General features: G+C 39.9%; 1 non-coding gene across 1 annotated transcript; it reads right to left on the reverse strand.

Moving 5' to 3' along the window:
* Positions 1 to 3091: 3091 nt before the first annotated feature.
* LOC112739080 (small nucleolar RNA R71) lies at positions 3092 to 3199 on the reverse strand. The gene has a single exon (XR_003170021.1). It is a non-coding gene; the product is annotated as a small nucleolar RNA R71 (small nucleolar RNA).
* Between the last annotated feature and the right edge of the window lie 11026 nt (positions 3200 to 14225).

Consider the following 14225-nt stretch of genomic DNA (forward strand, 5'->3'; position numbering starts at 1 on the left):
GGCGGCATTCCTGAGAGTCTGGAAAGTCTAAACCTTGTCCGTGGTATTCCGAGTAGGACTCTGGGATTGAATGACTGTGACGAACTCCAAACTCGCGAGTGCTGGGCGTAGTGACAGACGCAAAAGGATAGTAAATTCTATTCCAGTATGATCGAGAACCTCCAAGATGATTAGCCATGCAGTGACAGCGCATCGGACCATTTTCACAGAGAGGAATAGGATGCAACCAACGACAAGGGTGATGCCTCCAGACGATTAGCCGTGCTGTGACAGAGCATTTGGACCATTTCCCGAGAGGATTAAAAGTAGCCATTGGCACCGGTGACATCCTTACACAAAGCCAGCCATAGAAAGGAGTAAGACTGATTGGATGAAGACAGCAGGAAAGCAGAGGTTTAGAGGAACAAATGCATCTCCATACGCTTATCTGAAATTCTCACCAATGATTTACATAAGTATTTCTATCCTACTTTTATTACTAAATTTCGAAAACTACATAACTATTTTATATCCGCCTGACTGAGATTTACAAGGTGACCATAGCTTGCTTCATACCAACAATCTCCGTGGGATTCGACCCTTACTCACGTAAGGTATTACTTGGACGACCCAGTGCACTTGCTGGTTAGTTATGCGAAGTTGTGAAGATATGTTTAGACCATGGTTCTGTGCATCCATTTTTGGTGCCATCGCCAGGGAATCAATTTCGAACAATAATTCACAACCTGAGTAACAATTTTGCATACCAAGTTTTTGGCGCCGTTGCCGGGGATTGTTCGAGTTTGGACAACTGACGGTTCATCTTGTTGCTCAGATTAGGTAATTTTCTTTTTGTTTTATTTTCAAAAATTTCTCCTTTGTTTTCGAAAAAAAAAATTTTAAATAAAAATATTTTCAAAAAATATATTTTTCTTCAGAATTTTTAAGAATGAATTCTAGTGTTTCATGAAGCATGTGGAAACCTGGCTGGCTGTAAAGCCATGTCTAATTCTTCTGTGTAGGGCATGTCAGGCGTGTCATGTCTGAGTTACATACTAAAGCTTGGCTGGCTATTAAGCCATGCCTGACCCTTAAGATTCCTGGAATTCATATTAAAAATTTTGGAATTCTTATTTTCCTTTTTCAAAATAATTTTCGAAAAAATTCCAAAAAAATTTAGAAAATCATAAAAATCAAAAATATTTTTTGTGTTTCTTGTTTGAGTCTTGAGTCATGTTATAAGTTTGGTGTCAATTGCATGTTCATCTTGCATATTTTCGAAAAAATTCATGCATTCATAGTGTTCTTCATGATCTTCAAGTTGTTCTTGGTAAGTCTTCTTGTTTGATCTTTGCATTTGCATGTTTTGTGTCTTTTATTGTTTTTCATATGCATTCCTGAATTCTTTATGTCTAAGCATTAAAGAATTCTAAGTTTGGTGTCTTGCATGTTTTCTTTGCATTAAAAATTTTTCAAAAATGTGTTCTTGATGTTCATCATGATCTTCATAGTGTTCTTGGTGTTCATCTTGACATTCATAGCATTCTTGCATGCATTCATTGTTTTGATCCATAACTTTCATGCATTGCATCATTTTTCTTGTTTTTCTCTCTTATCATAAAAATTCAAAAATCAAAAAAATATCTTTCCCTTTTTCTCTCTTAAAATTTTGAAAATTAGATTTGACTTTTTCAAAAATTTTTAAAATCTAGTTGTTTTTATGAGTCAAATCAAATTTTCAATTTAAAAAAAAAAAGAAAATCTTATCTTTTTCAAAATCTTTTTCAAAAATCAAATCTTTTTTTCAATTTTTTTTAGTTATTTTCGAAAATTTCAAAAATATTTTTCAAAAATCCTTTTCTTAATTTTACATCATATTTTCGAAAATAACATCATCAATTAATGTTTTGATTCAAAAATTTCAAGTTTGTTACTTGCTTGTTAAGAAACATTCAAAGTTTGAGTTCTAGAATCATATCTTGTGATTTCTTATGAATCAAGTCATTAATTGAGATTTTAAAAATCAAATCTTTTTCAAAAACTAATTTCTATCATATCTTTTCAAAAATATCTTCTTATCTTACCTTTTTCAAAAAAGTGATTGCAAAATATCTTTTCTAACTTCCTAACTTCTTATCTTTTCAAAATTTGTTTCAACTAACTAACTAACTTTTTGTTTGTTTCTTATATTTTTCAAAACCACCTAACTAACTCTCTCTCTCTCTCTAATTTTCGAAAATATCTTCCCTTTTTTTCAAAAATTCTTTTTAATTAACCAATTATTTTAATTTTTTATTTTAATTTTCGAAAATTACTAACCTTTTTCAAAAACTATTTTCGAAAATCACTAACTCTTTTTAAAAATAATTTTCGAAAATTCTCTTCCTCTCTCATCTTACTCTATTTATTTATTCATCTACTAACATCTCTTCCTCACATCACTCACCAAATTCGAACCCCCTCTTCTATCTGTGTTCGAATTTTTTTTCTTCTTTTCTTCTTCTACTAACAATAAGGAACATCTTTACTGTGACATAGAGGATTCCTCTTCTTTTCTTTTTCTCTTCTCTTTCTTATGAGCAGGGACAAAGAAAAAGGCATTCTTGTTGAAGTTGATCCAGAACCTGAAAGGACTCTGAAGAGAAAACTAAGAGAAGCTAAATTACAACAATCCAGAGACAACCTTATTGAAAATTTTGAACAAGTAAAGGAGATGGCAGCCGAACCCAACAACAATAATGCAAGGAGAATGCTTGGTGACTTTACTGCACCTAATTCCAATTTACAGGGAAGAAGCATCTCCATCCCTACCATTGGAGCAAACAATTTTGAGCTGAAACCTCAGCTAGTTTCTCTGATGCAGCAGAACTGCAAGTTTCATGGACTTCCATCTAAAGATCCTTTTCAGTTCTTAACTGAATTCTTGAAGATTTGTGATACTGTTAAGACTAATGGAGTAGATCCTGAAGTCTACAGGCTCATGCTTTTCCCTTTTGCTGTAAGAGACAGAGCTAGAATATGGTTGGACTCTCAACCCAAAGACAGCCTGAACTCTTGGGATAAGCTGGTCACGGCTTTCTTAGCCAAGTTCTTTCCTCCTCAAAAGCTGAGCAAGCTTAGAGCTGATGTTCAAACCTTCAGACAGAAAGAAGGTGAATCCCTCTATGAAGCTTGGGAAAGATACAAGCAGCTGACCAAAAAGTGTCCTTCTGACATGCTTTCAGAATGGACCATCCTGGATATATTCTATGATGGTTTATCTAAGCTATCAAAGATGTCATTGGATACTTCTGCAGGTGGATCCATTCACCTAAAGAAAATGCTTGCAGAAGCTCAAGAACTCATTGACATGGTTGCTAATAACCAGTTTATGTACACTTCTGAGAGGAATCCTGTGAGTAATGGGACGCCTATGAAGAAGGGAGTTTTTGAAATTGATACTCTGAATGCCATATTGGCTCAGAACAAAATATTGACTCAGCAAGTCAATATGATTTCTTAGAGTCTGACTGGAATGCAAGCTGCATCCAACAGTACTCAAGAGGCTTCTTATGAAGAAGAAGCTTATGATCCTGAGAACCCTGCAATAGCAGAGGTAAATTACATGGGTGAACCATATGGAAACACCTACAATCCACCATGGAGAAATCACCCAAATCTCTCAAGGAAGGATCAAAAGCCTCAACAAGGCTTTAATAATGGTGGAAGAAACAGGTTTAGCAATAGCAAGCCTTTTCCATCATCCACTCAGCAACAGACAGAGAATTTTGAGCAGAATCCATCTAGCTTAGCAAATTTAGTCTCTGATCTATCTAAGGCCATTGTGAGTTTCATGAATGAAACAAGGTCTTCCATTAGAAATTTGGAAGCACAAGTGGGCCAGCTGAGTAAAAGGATCACTGAAATCCCTCCTAGTACTCTCCCAAGCAATACAGAAGAGAATCCAAAAGGAGAGTGCAAGGCCATTGAATTAATTACCATGGCCGAACCCACAAGAGAGGAGAAGGACGTGAATCCCAAGGAGGAAGACCTCCTGGGACGTCCAGTGATCAATAAGGAGCTTCCCTCTGAGGAACCTAAGGAATCTGAGACTCATCTAGAGACCATAGAGATTCCATTGAACCTCCTTATGCCATTCATGAGCTCTGATGAGTATTCCTCTTCTGAAGAGAATGAGGATGTTACTGAAGAGCAAGCTGCCAAGTTCCTTGGTGCAATTATGAAGCTAAATGCCAAATTATTTGGTATTGAGACTTGGGAAGATGAACCTCCCTTGTTCACCAATGAACTAAGTGATCTGGATCAACTGACATTGCCTCAGAAGAAATAGGATCCTGGAAAGTTCGTAATACCTTGTACCATAGGCACCATGATCTTTAAGGCCCTGTGTGACCTTGGTTCAGGGATAAACCTCATACCCCTCTCTGTAATAGAGAAACTGGGAATCTATGGGGTGCAAGCTGCTAAAATCTCATTAGAGATGGCAGACAATTCAAGAAAACAGGCTTATGGACAAGTAGAGGACGTGTTAGTAAAGGTTGAAGGCCTTTACATCCCTGCTGATTTCATAGTCCTGGATACTGGAAAGGAAGAGGATGAATCCATCATCCTAGGAAGACCTTTCCTAGCCACAGCAAGAGTTGTGATTGATGTGGACAGATGAGAATTGATCCTTCAATTAAATAAGGACAACCTTGTGTTTACAACTCAAGGATCTCTCTCTGCATCCATGGAGAGGAAGCAGAAAAAGCTTCTCTCAAAGCAGAGTCAACCAAAGCCCCCACAATCAAACTCAAAGTTTGGTGTTGGGAGGCCACAACCAAACTCTAAGTTTGGTGTCAAACCCCCATATCCAAACTCTAAGTTTGGTGTTGGGAGGTCTCAACAAAGCTCTGCACATCTTGAGGCTCCATGAGAGCCCACTGTCAAGCTATTGACATTAAAGAAGCGCTTGTTGGGAGGCAACCCAATGTTTATTTATCTAATTTTATTTTTGTTTTTCATGTTTTCTTAGGTTCATGATCATGTGGAGTCACAAAATAAACGAAAAATTTAGAAACAGAATCAAAAACAGCGGAAGAAAAATCACACCCTGGAGGAAGCACCTGCCTGGCGTTCAACGCCAGAACAGAGCATGGTTCTGGCGCTGAACGCCCAAAATGGGCAGTATCTGGGCGCTGAACGCCCAAAATGGGCATCATCTGGGCGCTGAACGCCAGAATTGCACCCTGTAGAGGAGCTGGCGCTGAACGCCCAAAACAAGCATGGTTCTGGCGTTCAACGCCAGAAATGGGCAACAAATGGGCGTTGAACGCCCAAAATGGGCACCAACCTGGCGCTGAACGCCCAGAGTTGTATGCAAGGGCATTTTACATGCCTAATTTGGTGCAAGGTTGTAAATCCTTGAACACCTCAGGATCTGTGGACCCCACAGGATCATCTCAGGATCTGTGGACCCCACAGGATCCCCACCTACCTCCACTCACTCTCTTCTCTCTTCTCAATCATCCTCTATTCCCAATAAACACTCTTCCCCAAAACCCTTCACCTATCACCTCCATCTCTCTTCCCTATTAACCCTTCACCACTCACATCCACCCACTCTTCCCCATAAACCTACCCAATAAACTCCACCTACCTTCAAAATTCAAATCAGTTTCCCACCCAAATCCACCCATATGGCCGAACCTTAACCCCCCTCCCTTCCCTATATAAAGCCTTCCATTCTTCCTCATTTTCACACAACACAACCCTCTCTTCTCTTCTTGGCCGAAACACACCTCCCCCCTCTTCTCCATCTTCTCTTCTTCTTCATCTAATTCTTTATTTTCTTGCTCGAGGGCGAGCAATATTCTAAGTTTGGTGTGGTAAAAGCATAAGATTTTTGTTTTTCCATTACCATTGATGGCACCTAAGACCGGAGAATCCTCTAGAAAAGGGAAAGGGAAGACAAAAACTTCCACCTCCGAGTCATGGGAGATGGAAAGATTCATCTCCAAAGCTCATCAAGACCACTTCTATGATGTTGTGGCCAAGAAGAAGGTGATCCCCGAGGTCCCTTTCAAACTCAAAAGAAATGAGTATCCGGAGATCCGACATGAAATTCAAAGAAGAGGTTGGGAAGTTCTAACAAATCCCATCCAACAAGTCGGCATCCTAATGGTTCAAGAGTTCTATACCAATGCATGGATCACCAAGAACCATGATCAAAGTAAGAACCCGGATCCAAAGAACTATGTTACAATGGTTCGGGGGAAATACTTGGATTTTAGTCCGGAAAATGTGAGGTTGGCGTTTAATTTGCCTATGATGCAAGGAGATGAACGCCCCTACACTAGAAGGGTCAACTTTAATCAAAGGTTGGACCAAGTCCTCATGGACATATGTGTGGAAGGAGCTCAATGGAAGATTGACTCCAAAGGCAAGCCGGTTCAACTAAGAAGATTGGACCTCAAGCCTGTGGCTAGAGGATGGTTGGAGTTCATCCAACGCTCCATCATCCCCACTAGCAACCGATCTGAAGTTACTGTGGATCGGGCCATCATGATCTATAGCATCATGATTGGAGAAGAAGTAGAGGTTCATGAAGTCATCTCCCTTGAACTCTACAAAATAGCCGAAAAGCCCTCTCCTGGGGCAAGGCTAGCTTTTCCTCATCTTATCTTCCATCTATGTTACTCAGCTGGAGCTTCCATAGAAGGAGACATTCACATTGAGGAAGAGAAGCCCATCACTAAGAAAAAGATAGAGCAAGTAAGAGAGCCCATTCATGGAGCTCAAGAGGCGCAGGAAGCTCATCACCATGAGATCCCAGAGATGCCTCATATGCATTTTCCTCCACAAAACTATTGGGAGAAAATTAACACCTCCCTAGGAGAATTAAGTTCCAACATGGGACAACTAAGGGTGGAACATCAAGAGCACTCCATCATCCTTCATGAAATAAGAGAAGATCAAAAAGCAATGAGGGAGGAGCAACAAAGACAAGGAAGAGACATAGAAGAGCTCAAGGACATCATTGGTTCCTCAAGAAGGAAACGCCACCATCACTAAGGTGGACTCATTCCTTGTTCTTACTTTCTCTGTTTTTCGTTTTCTCTATGTTAAGTGCTTATCTATGTTTGTGTCTTCATTACATGATCATTAGTAGTTAGTAACTTTGTCTTAAAGTTATGAATGTCCTATGAATCCATCACCTCTCTTAAATGAAAAATGTTTTAATTCAAAAGAACAAGAAGTACATGAGTTTTGAATTTATCCTTGAACTTAGTTTAATTATATTGATGTGGTGACAATGCTTCTTGTTTTCTGAATGTATGCTTGAACAGTGCATATGTCTTTTGAAGTTGTTGTTTAAGAATGTTAAATATGTTGGCTCTTGAAAGAATGATGACTAGGAGACATGTTATTTGATAATCTGAAAAATCATAAAAATGATTCTTGAAGCAAGAAAAAGCAGCAAAGAACAAAGCTTGCAGAAAAATAAAATAAAATAAAATAGGCGAAAAAAAAAAGCAAGCAGAAAAAGCCAAAAGCTCTTAAAACCAAGAGGCAAGAGCAAAAAGCCAATAACCCTTAAAACCAAAAGGCAAGGGCAAATAAAAAGGATCCCAAGGCTTTGAGCATCAGTGGATAGGAGGGCCTAAAGGAATAAAATCCTGGTCTAAGCGGCTAAACCGAGCTGTCCCTAACCATGTGCTTGTGGCGTGTAGGTGTCAAGTGAAAACTTGAGACTGAGCGGTTAAAGTCAAGGTCCAAAGCAAAAAAAGAGTGTGCTTAAGAACCCTGGACACCTCTAATTGGGGACTTTAGCAAAGCTGAGTCACAATCTGAAAAGGTTCACCCAATTATATGTCTGTGGCATTTATGTATCCGGTGGTAATACTGGAAAACAAAGTGCTTAGGGCCACGGCCAAGACTCATAAAATAGCTGTGTTCAAGAATCATCATATTGAACTAGGAGAGTCAATAACACTATCTAAACTCTGAGTTCCTATAGAAGCCAATCATTCTGAACTTCAATGGATAAAGTGAGATGCCAAAACTATTCAAGAGGCAAAAAGCTACAAGTCCCGCTCATCTGATTGGAGCTATGTTTCATTGATAGTTTGGAATTTATAGTATATTCTCTTCTTTTTATCCTATTTGATTTTCAGTTGCTTGGGGACAAGCAACAATTTAAGTTTGGTGTTGTGATGAGCGGATAATTTATACGCTTTTTAGCATTATTTTTAGTATGTTTTTAGTAGAATCTAGTTACTTTTAGGGATGTTTTCATTAGTTTTTATGTTAAATTCACATTTCTGGACTTTACTATGAGTTTGTGTGTTTTTCTGTGATTTCAGGTATTTTCTTGCTGAAATTGAGGGACTTGAGCAAAAATCAGATTCAGAGGTTGAAGAAGGACTGCTGATGCTGTTGGATTCTGACCTCCCTGCACTCAAAATGGAATTGCTAGAGCTACAGAACTCAAAATGAAGCGCTTCTAATTGCTTTGGAAAGTAGATATCCAGGGCTTTCCGGCAATATATAATAGTCTATACTTTGCCCAAGTTTAGATGACGCAAACTGGCGTTCAATGCCAGCTCTCTGCCCAATTCTGGCGTCCAACGCCAGAAACAAGTTGCAAAGTGGAGTTCAACGCCCAAACTGGCACAAAAGCTGGCGTTCAACTCCAAGAATGACCTCTCCACGTGTAGACTTCAAGCTCAGCCCAAGCACACACCAAGTGGGCCCCGGAAGTGGATTTATGCATCAATTACTTACTTCTGTAAACCCTAGTAGCTAGTTTATTATAAATAGGACCTTTTACTATTGTATTAGACATCTTTGGATTATCTTTTGATCTATTGATCACGTTTTGGGGCTGGCCATTCGGCCATGCTTGGACCTTCATTACTTATGTATTTTGAACGGTAGAGTTTTTGCACTCCATAGATTAAGGTGTGGAGCTCTGCTGTTCCTCAAAGATTAATGCCACTACTGTTTTCTATTCAATTCATCTTATTTCGCTTCTAAGATATTCATTCGCACTTCAACCTGAATGTGATGAACGTGACAATCATCATCATTCCCTATGAACGCGTGCCTGACAACCATTTTCGTTCTACATTAGATTGAATGAGTATCTCTTAGATCTCTTAATCAGAATCTTCGTGGTATAAGCTAGATTGATGGCGGCATTCATGAGAGTCCGGAAAGTCTAAACCTTGTCCGTGGTATTCCGAGTAGGACTCTGGGATTGAATGACTGTGACGAACTCTAAACTCGCGAGTGCTGGGCGTAGTGACAGACACAAAAGGATAGTAAATTATATTCCAGTATGATCGAGAACCTCCAAGATGATTAGCCATGCAGTGACAGCGCATCAGACCATTTTCACAGAGAGGAATAGGATGCAACCAACGACAAGGGTGATGCCTCCAGACGATTAGCCGTGCTGTGACAGAGCATTTGGACCATTTTCCCGAGAGGATTGAAAGTAGCCATTGGCACCGGTGACATCCTTACACAAAGCCAGCCATAGAAAGGAGTAAGACTGATTGGATAAAGATAGCAGGAAAGCAGAGGTTCAGAGGAACGAATGCATCTCCATACGCTTATCTGAAATTCTCACCAATGATTTACATAAGTATTTATATCCTACTTTTATTACTAAATTTTGAAAACTACATAACTATTTTATATCCGCCTGACTGAGATTTACAAGGTGACCATAGCTTGCTTCATACCAACAATCTCCGTAGGATTCGACCCTTACTCACGTAAGGTATTACTTGGACGACCCAGTACACTTGCTGGTTAGTTATGCGAAGTTGTGAAGATATGTTTAGACCATGGTTCTGTGCATCCATTTTTGGTGCCATCGCCAGGGAATCAATTTCGAACAATAATTCACAACCTGAGTAACAATTTCGCATACCAGAGGTGTCCAGGGTTCTTAAGCACACTCTTTTTTTTTTTTTTTGCTTTGGACCTTGACTTTAACCGCTCAGTCTCAAGTTTTCACTTGACACCTTCACGCCACAAGCACATGGTTAGGGACAGCTTGGTTTAGCCGCTTAGACCAGGATTTTATTCCTTTAGGCCCTCCTATCCACTGATGCTCAAAGCCTTGGGATCCTTTTTATTTACCCTTGCCTTTTGGTTTTGAGGGTTATTGGCTTTTTGCTCTTGCCTCTTGGTTTTAAGAGCTTTTGGCTTTTTCTGCTTGCTTTTTTCTTTTTTCTTTTTTTTTCGCCTATATTTTTTTCTCTTTTTTTTTCCGCAAGCTTTGTTCTTTGCTGCTTTTTCTTGCTTCAAGAATCATTTTTATGATTTTTCAGATTATCAAATAACATGTCTCATTATCATCATTCTTTCAAGAGCCAACATATTTAACATTCTAAAACAACAACTTCAAAAGACATATGCACTATTCAAGCATTCATTCAGAAAACAAAAAGTATTGTCACCACATCAATATAATTAAACTAAGTTCAAGGATAAATTCGAAACTCATGTACTTCTTGTTCTTTTGAATTAAAACATTTTTTCATTTAAGAGAGGTGATGGATTCATAGGACATTCATAACTTTAATACATAGTTACTAACCACTAATGATCATGTAATAAGACACAAACATGGATAAGCACTTAACATAAAGAAAACGAAAATGCACTGTGGAGGAAAATGCATTTGAGGCATCTCCGGGATCTCATGGTGATGAGCTTTATGCACCTCTTGAGCTCCATGAATGGGCTCTCTTGCTTGCTCCATCCTTTTCTTAGTGATGGGCTTCTCTTCATCAATGGGAATGTCTCCTTCTATGAAAGCTCCAGCTGAGTAACATAGATGGCAAATAAGATGAGGAAAAGCTAGCCTTGCCATGGGGGATGACTTTTCGGCTATTTTGTAGAGTTCAAGGGAGATGACTTCATGAACTTCTACTTCCTCTCCAATCATGATGCTGTGAATCATGATGGCTCGATCCACAGTAACTTCAGATCGGTTGCTAGTGGGGATGATGGAGCATTGGATAAACTCTAACCATCATCTAGCTACAGGCTTGAGGTCCAGTCTTCTTAATTGAACCGGCTTGCCTTTGGAGTCAATCTTCCATTGAGCTCCTTCCACACATATGTCCATGAGGACTTGGTCCAACCTTTGATTAAAGTTGACCCTTCTAGTGTAGGGGCGTGCATCTCCTTGCATCATAGGCAAGTTAAACGCCAACCTCACGTTTTCCGGACTAAAATCTAAGTATTTCCCCCGAACCATGGTGAGATAATTCTTTGGATTCGGGTTCTTACTTTGATCATGGTTCCTAGTGATCCATGCATTGGCATAGAACTCTTGAACCATTAGGATGCCGACTTGTTAGATGGGGTTTGTTAGAACTTCCCAACCTCTTCTTTGGATTTCATGTTGGATCTCCGGATACTCATTTCTCTTGATCTTGAAAGGGACCTCGGGGATCACTTTCTTCTTGGCCACAACATCATAGAAGTGGTCTTGATGGGCTTTGGAGATGAACCTTTCCATCTCCCATGACTCGGAGGTGGAAGCTTTTGTCTTCTCTTTTCCTTTTCTAGAGGATTCTCCGGTCTTAGGTGCCATCAATGGTAATGGAAAAACAAAAAAGCTTATGCTTTTACCACACCAAACTTAGAATATTACTCGTCCTCGAGCAAGAGAAGAAAGAATAGATGAAGAAGAAGAAGAAAATATGGAGGAGAGGGAGAAGGGGTTGTGTTTTGGCCAACAAGAGAAGAGAGGTTTGTGTTGTGTGAAAATGAAGAAGAATGGAGGGCTTTATATAGGGAAGGGAGGGGGGGTAAGGTTCGGCCATAAGGGTGGGTTTTGGGTGGGAAATTGATTTTGAATTTTGAAGGTAGGTGGAGTTTATGAGGTAGGTTTATGGGGAAGAGTGGATGGATGTGAGTGGTGAAGTGGTGATAGGGAAGAGAGATTGAGGTGATTGGTGAAGAGTTTTGGGGAAGAGTGTTTATGGGATTGTGTGAAGGTCCACAGATCCTGAGGTGATCCTGTGGGGTCCACAAATCCTGAGGTGTTCAAGGATTTACAACCTTGCACCAAATTAGGCATGCAAAATGCCCTTGCACACAACTCTGGGCGTTCAGCACCAGATTGGTGCTTGTTTTGGGCGTTGAACGCCCATTTGTTGCCCATTTCTGGCGTTGAACGCCAGAACCATGCTTGTTCTGGGCGTTCAGCGCCAGCTCTTCTCCAGGGTGCAATTCTGGCGTTCAAACGCCCAGATGCTGCCCATTTTGGGCGTTCAGCGCCAGAACCATGCTCTGTTCTGGCGTTGAACGCCAGCCAAATGCATCTTACTGGCGTTTAAACGCCAGTAAAGTCTTCCTCTAGGGTGTGATTTTTTTTTTGCTGTTTTTGATTCCGTTTTCAATTTTTATATTTATTTTGTGACTCCACATGATCATGAACCTAATAAAACAAGAAAAACAATAAAAATAAAAATTAGATAAAAATTGGGTTGCCTCCCAACAAACGTTTCCTTAATGTCAATAGCTTGACAGTGGGCTCTCATGGAGCCTCACAGATGTTTAGAGCATTGTTGAGACTCTCCAACACCAAACTTAGAGTTTGGATATGGGAGTTCAACACCAAACTTAGAGTTTGGTTGTGGCCTCCCAACACCAAACTTAGAGTTTGACTGTGGGGGCTCTGGTTGACTCTGCAATGAGAGAAGCTTACTATGCTTCCTCTCCATGGGTACAGAGAGAGATCCTTGAGTTTTAAACACAAGGTTGTCCTCATTTAATTGAAGGATCAATTCTCCTCTGTCCACATCAATCACAGCTCTTGCTGTGGCTAGGAAGGGTCTTCCAAGGATGATGGATTCTTCCTCATCCTTCCCAGTATCTAGGACTATGAAATCAGCAGGGATGTAAAGGCCTTCAACCTTTACTAACACGTCCTCTACTTGTCCATAAGCCTAGTTTCTTGAATTCTCTGCCATCTCTAATGAGATTTTAGTGGCTTGTACCCTATAGATTCCCAGTTTCTCTATTACAGAGAGGGGCATGAGGTTTATCCCTGAACCAAGGTCACACAGAGCCTTTTCAAAGATCATGTTGCCTATAGTACAAGGTATTACGAACTTTCCAGGATCCTATTTCTTCTGAGGCAATGTCAGTTGATCCAGATCACTTAGTTCATTGGTGAACAAGGGAGGTTCATCTTCCCAAGTCTCAATACCAAATAATTTGGCATTCAGCTTCATGATTGCACCAAGAAACTTGGCAGCTTGCTCTTCAGTAACATCCTCATTCTCTTCAGAAGATGAATACTCGTCAGAGCTCATGAAGGGCATAAGGAGGTTCAATGGAATCTCTATGGTCTCTAGATGAGTCTCAGATTCCTTTGGTTCTTCAAAGGGAAACTCCTTATTGATCACTGGACGTCCCAGGAGGTCTTCCTCACTGGGATTTACGTCCTCCCCTTCCTCTCCAGGTTCGGCCATGTTGACTATGTCAATGGCCTTGCACTCTCCTTTTGGATTTTCTTCTGTATTGCTTGGGAGAGTACTAGGAGGGATTTCGGTGATCCTTTTACTCAGCTGGCCCACTTGTGCCTCCAAATTTCTAATGGAGGACCTTGTTTCATTCATGAAACTTACAATGGCCTTAGATAGATCAGAGACTAAGTTTGCTAAATTAGAGGTATTTTGTTCAGAGTTCTCTGTCTGTTGCTGAGTGGATGATGGAAAAGGTTTACTATTGTTAAACCTATTTCTTCCACCATTATTAAAGCCTTGTTGAGGCTTTTGATCCTTCCATGAGAAGTTTGGATGATTTCTCCATGATGGGTTATAGGTGTTTCCATAAGGTTCACCCATATAATTTACCTCTGCTATTGCAGGGTTTTCAGGATCATAAGCTTCTTCTTCAAAAGATGCCTCTTGAGTACTGTTGGATGCAGCTTGCATTCCATTCAGACTCTGAGAAATCATATTGACTTGCTGAGTCAATATTTTGTTCTGAGCCAATATGGCATTCAGAGTATCAATTTCAAGAACTCCCTTCTTCATAGGCGTCCCATTACTCACAGGATTCCTCTCAGAAGTGTACATGAACTGGTTATTAGCAACCATGTTAATGAGTTCTTGAGCTTCTGCAGGCGTTTTCTTTAGGTGAATGGATCCACCTACAGAAGTATCCAATGACATCTTAGTCAATTCAGATAGACCATCATAGAATATATCCAGGATGGTCCAGTCTAA

This window comes from Arachis hypogaea, chromosome 13, assembly GCF_003086295.3.
Source record: "Arachis hypogaea cultivar Tifrunner chromosome 13, arahy.Tifrunner.gnm2.J5K5, whole genome shotgun sequence".
NCBI classification, from domain to species: Eukaryota; Viridiplantae; Streptophyta; class Magnoliopsida; order Fabales; family Fabaceae; genus Arachis; species Arachis hypogaea.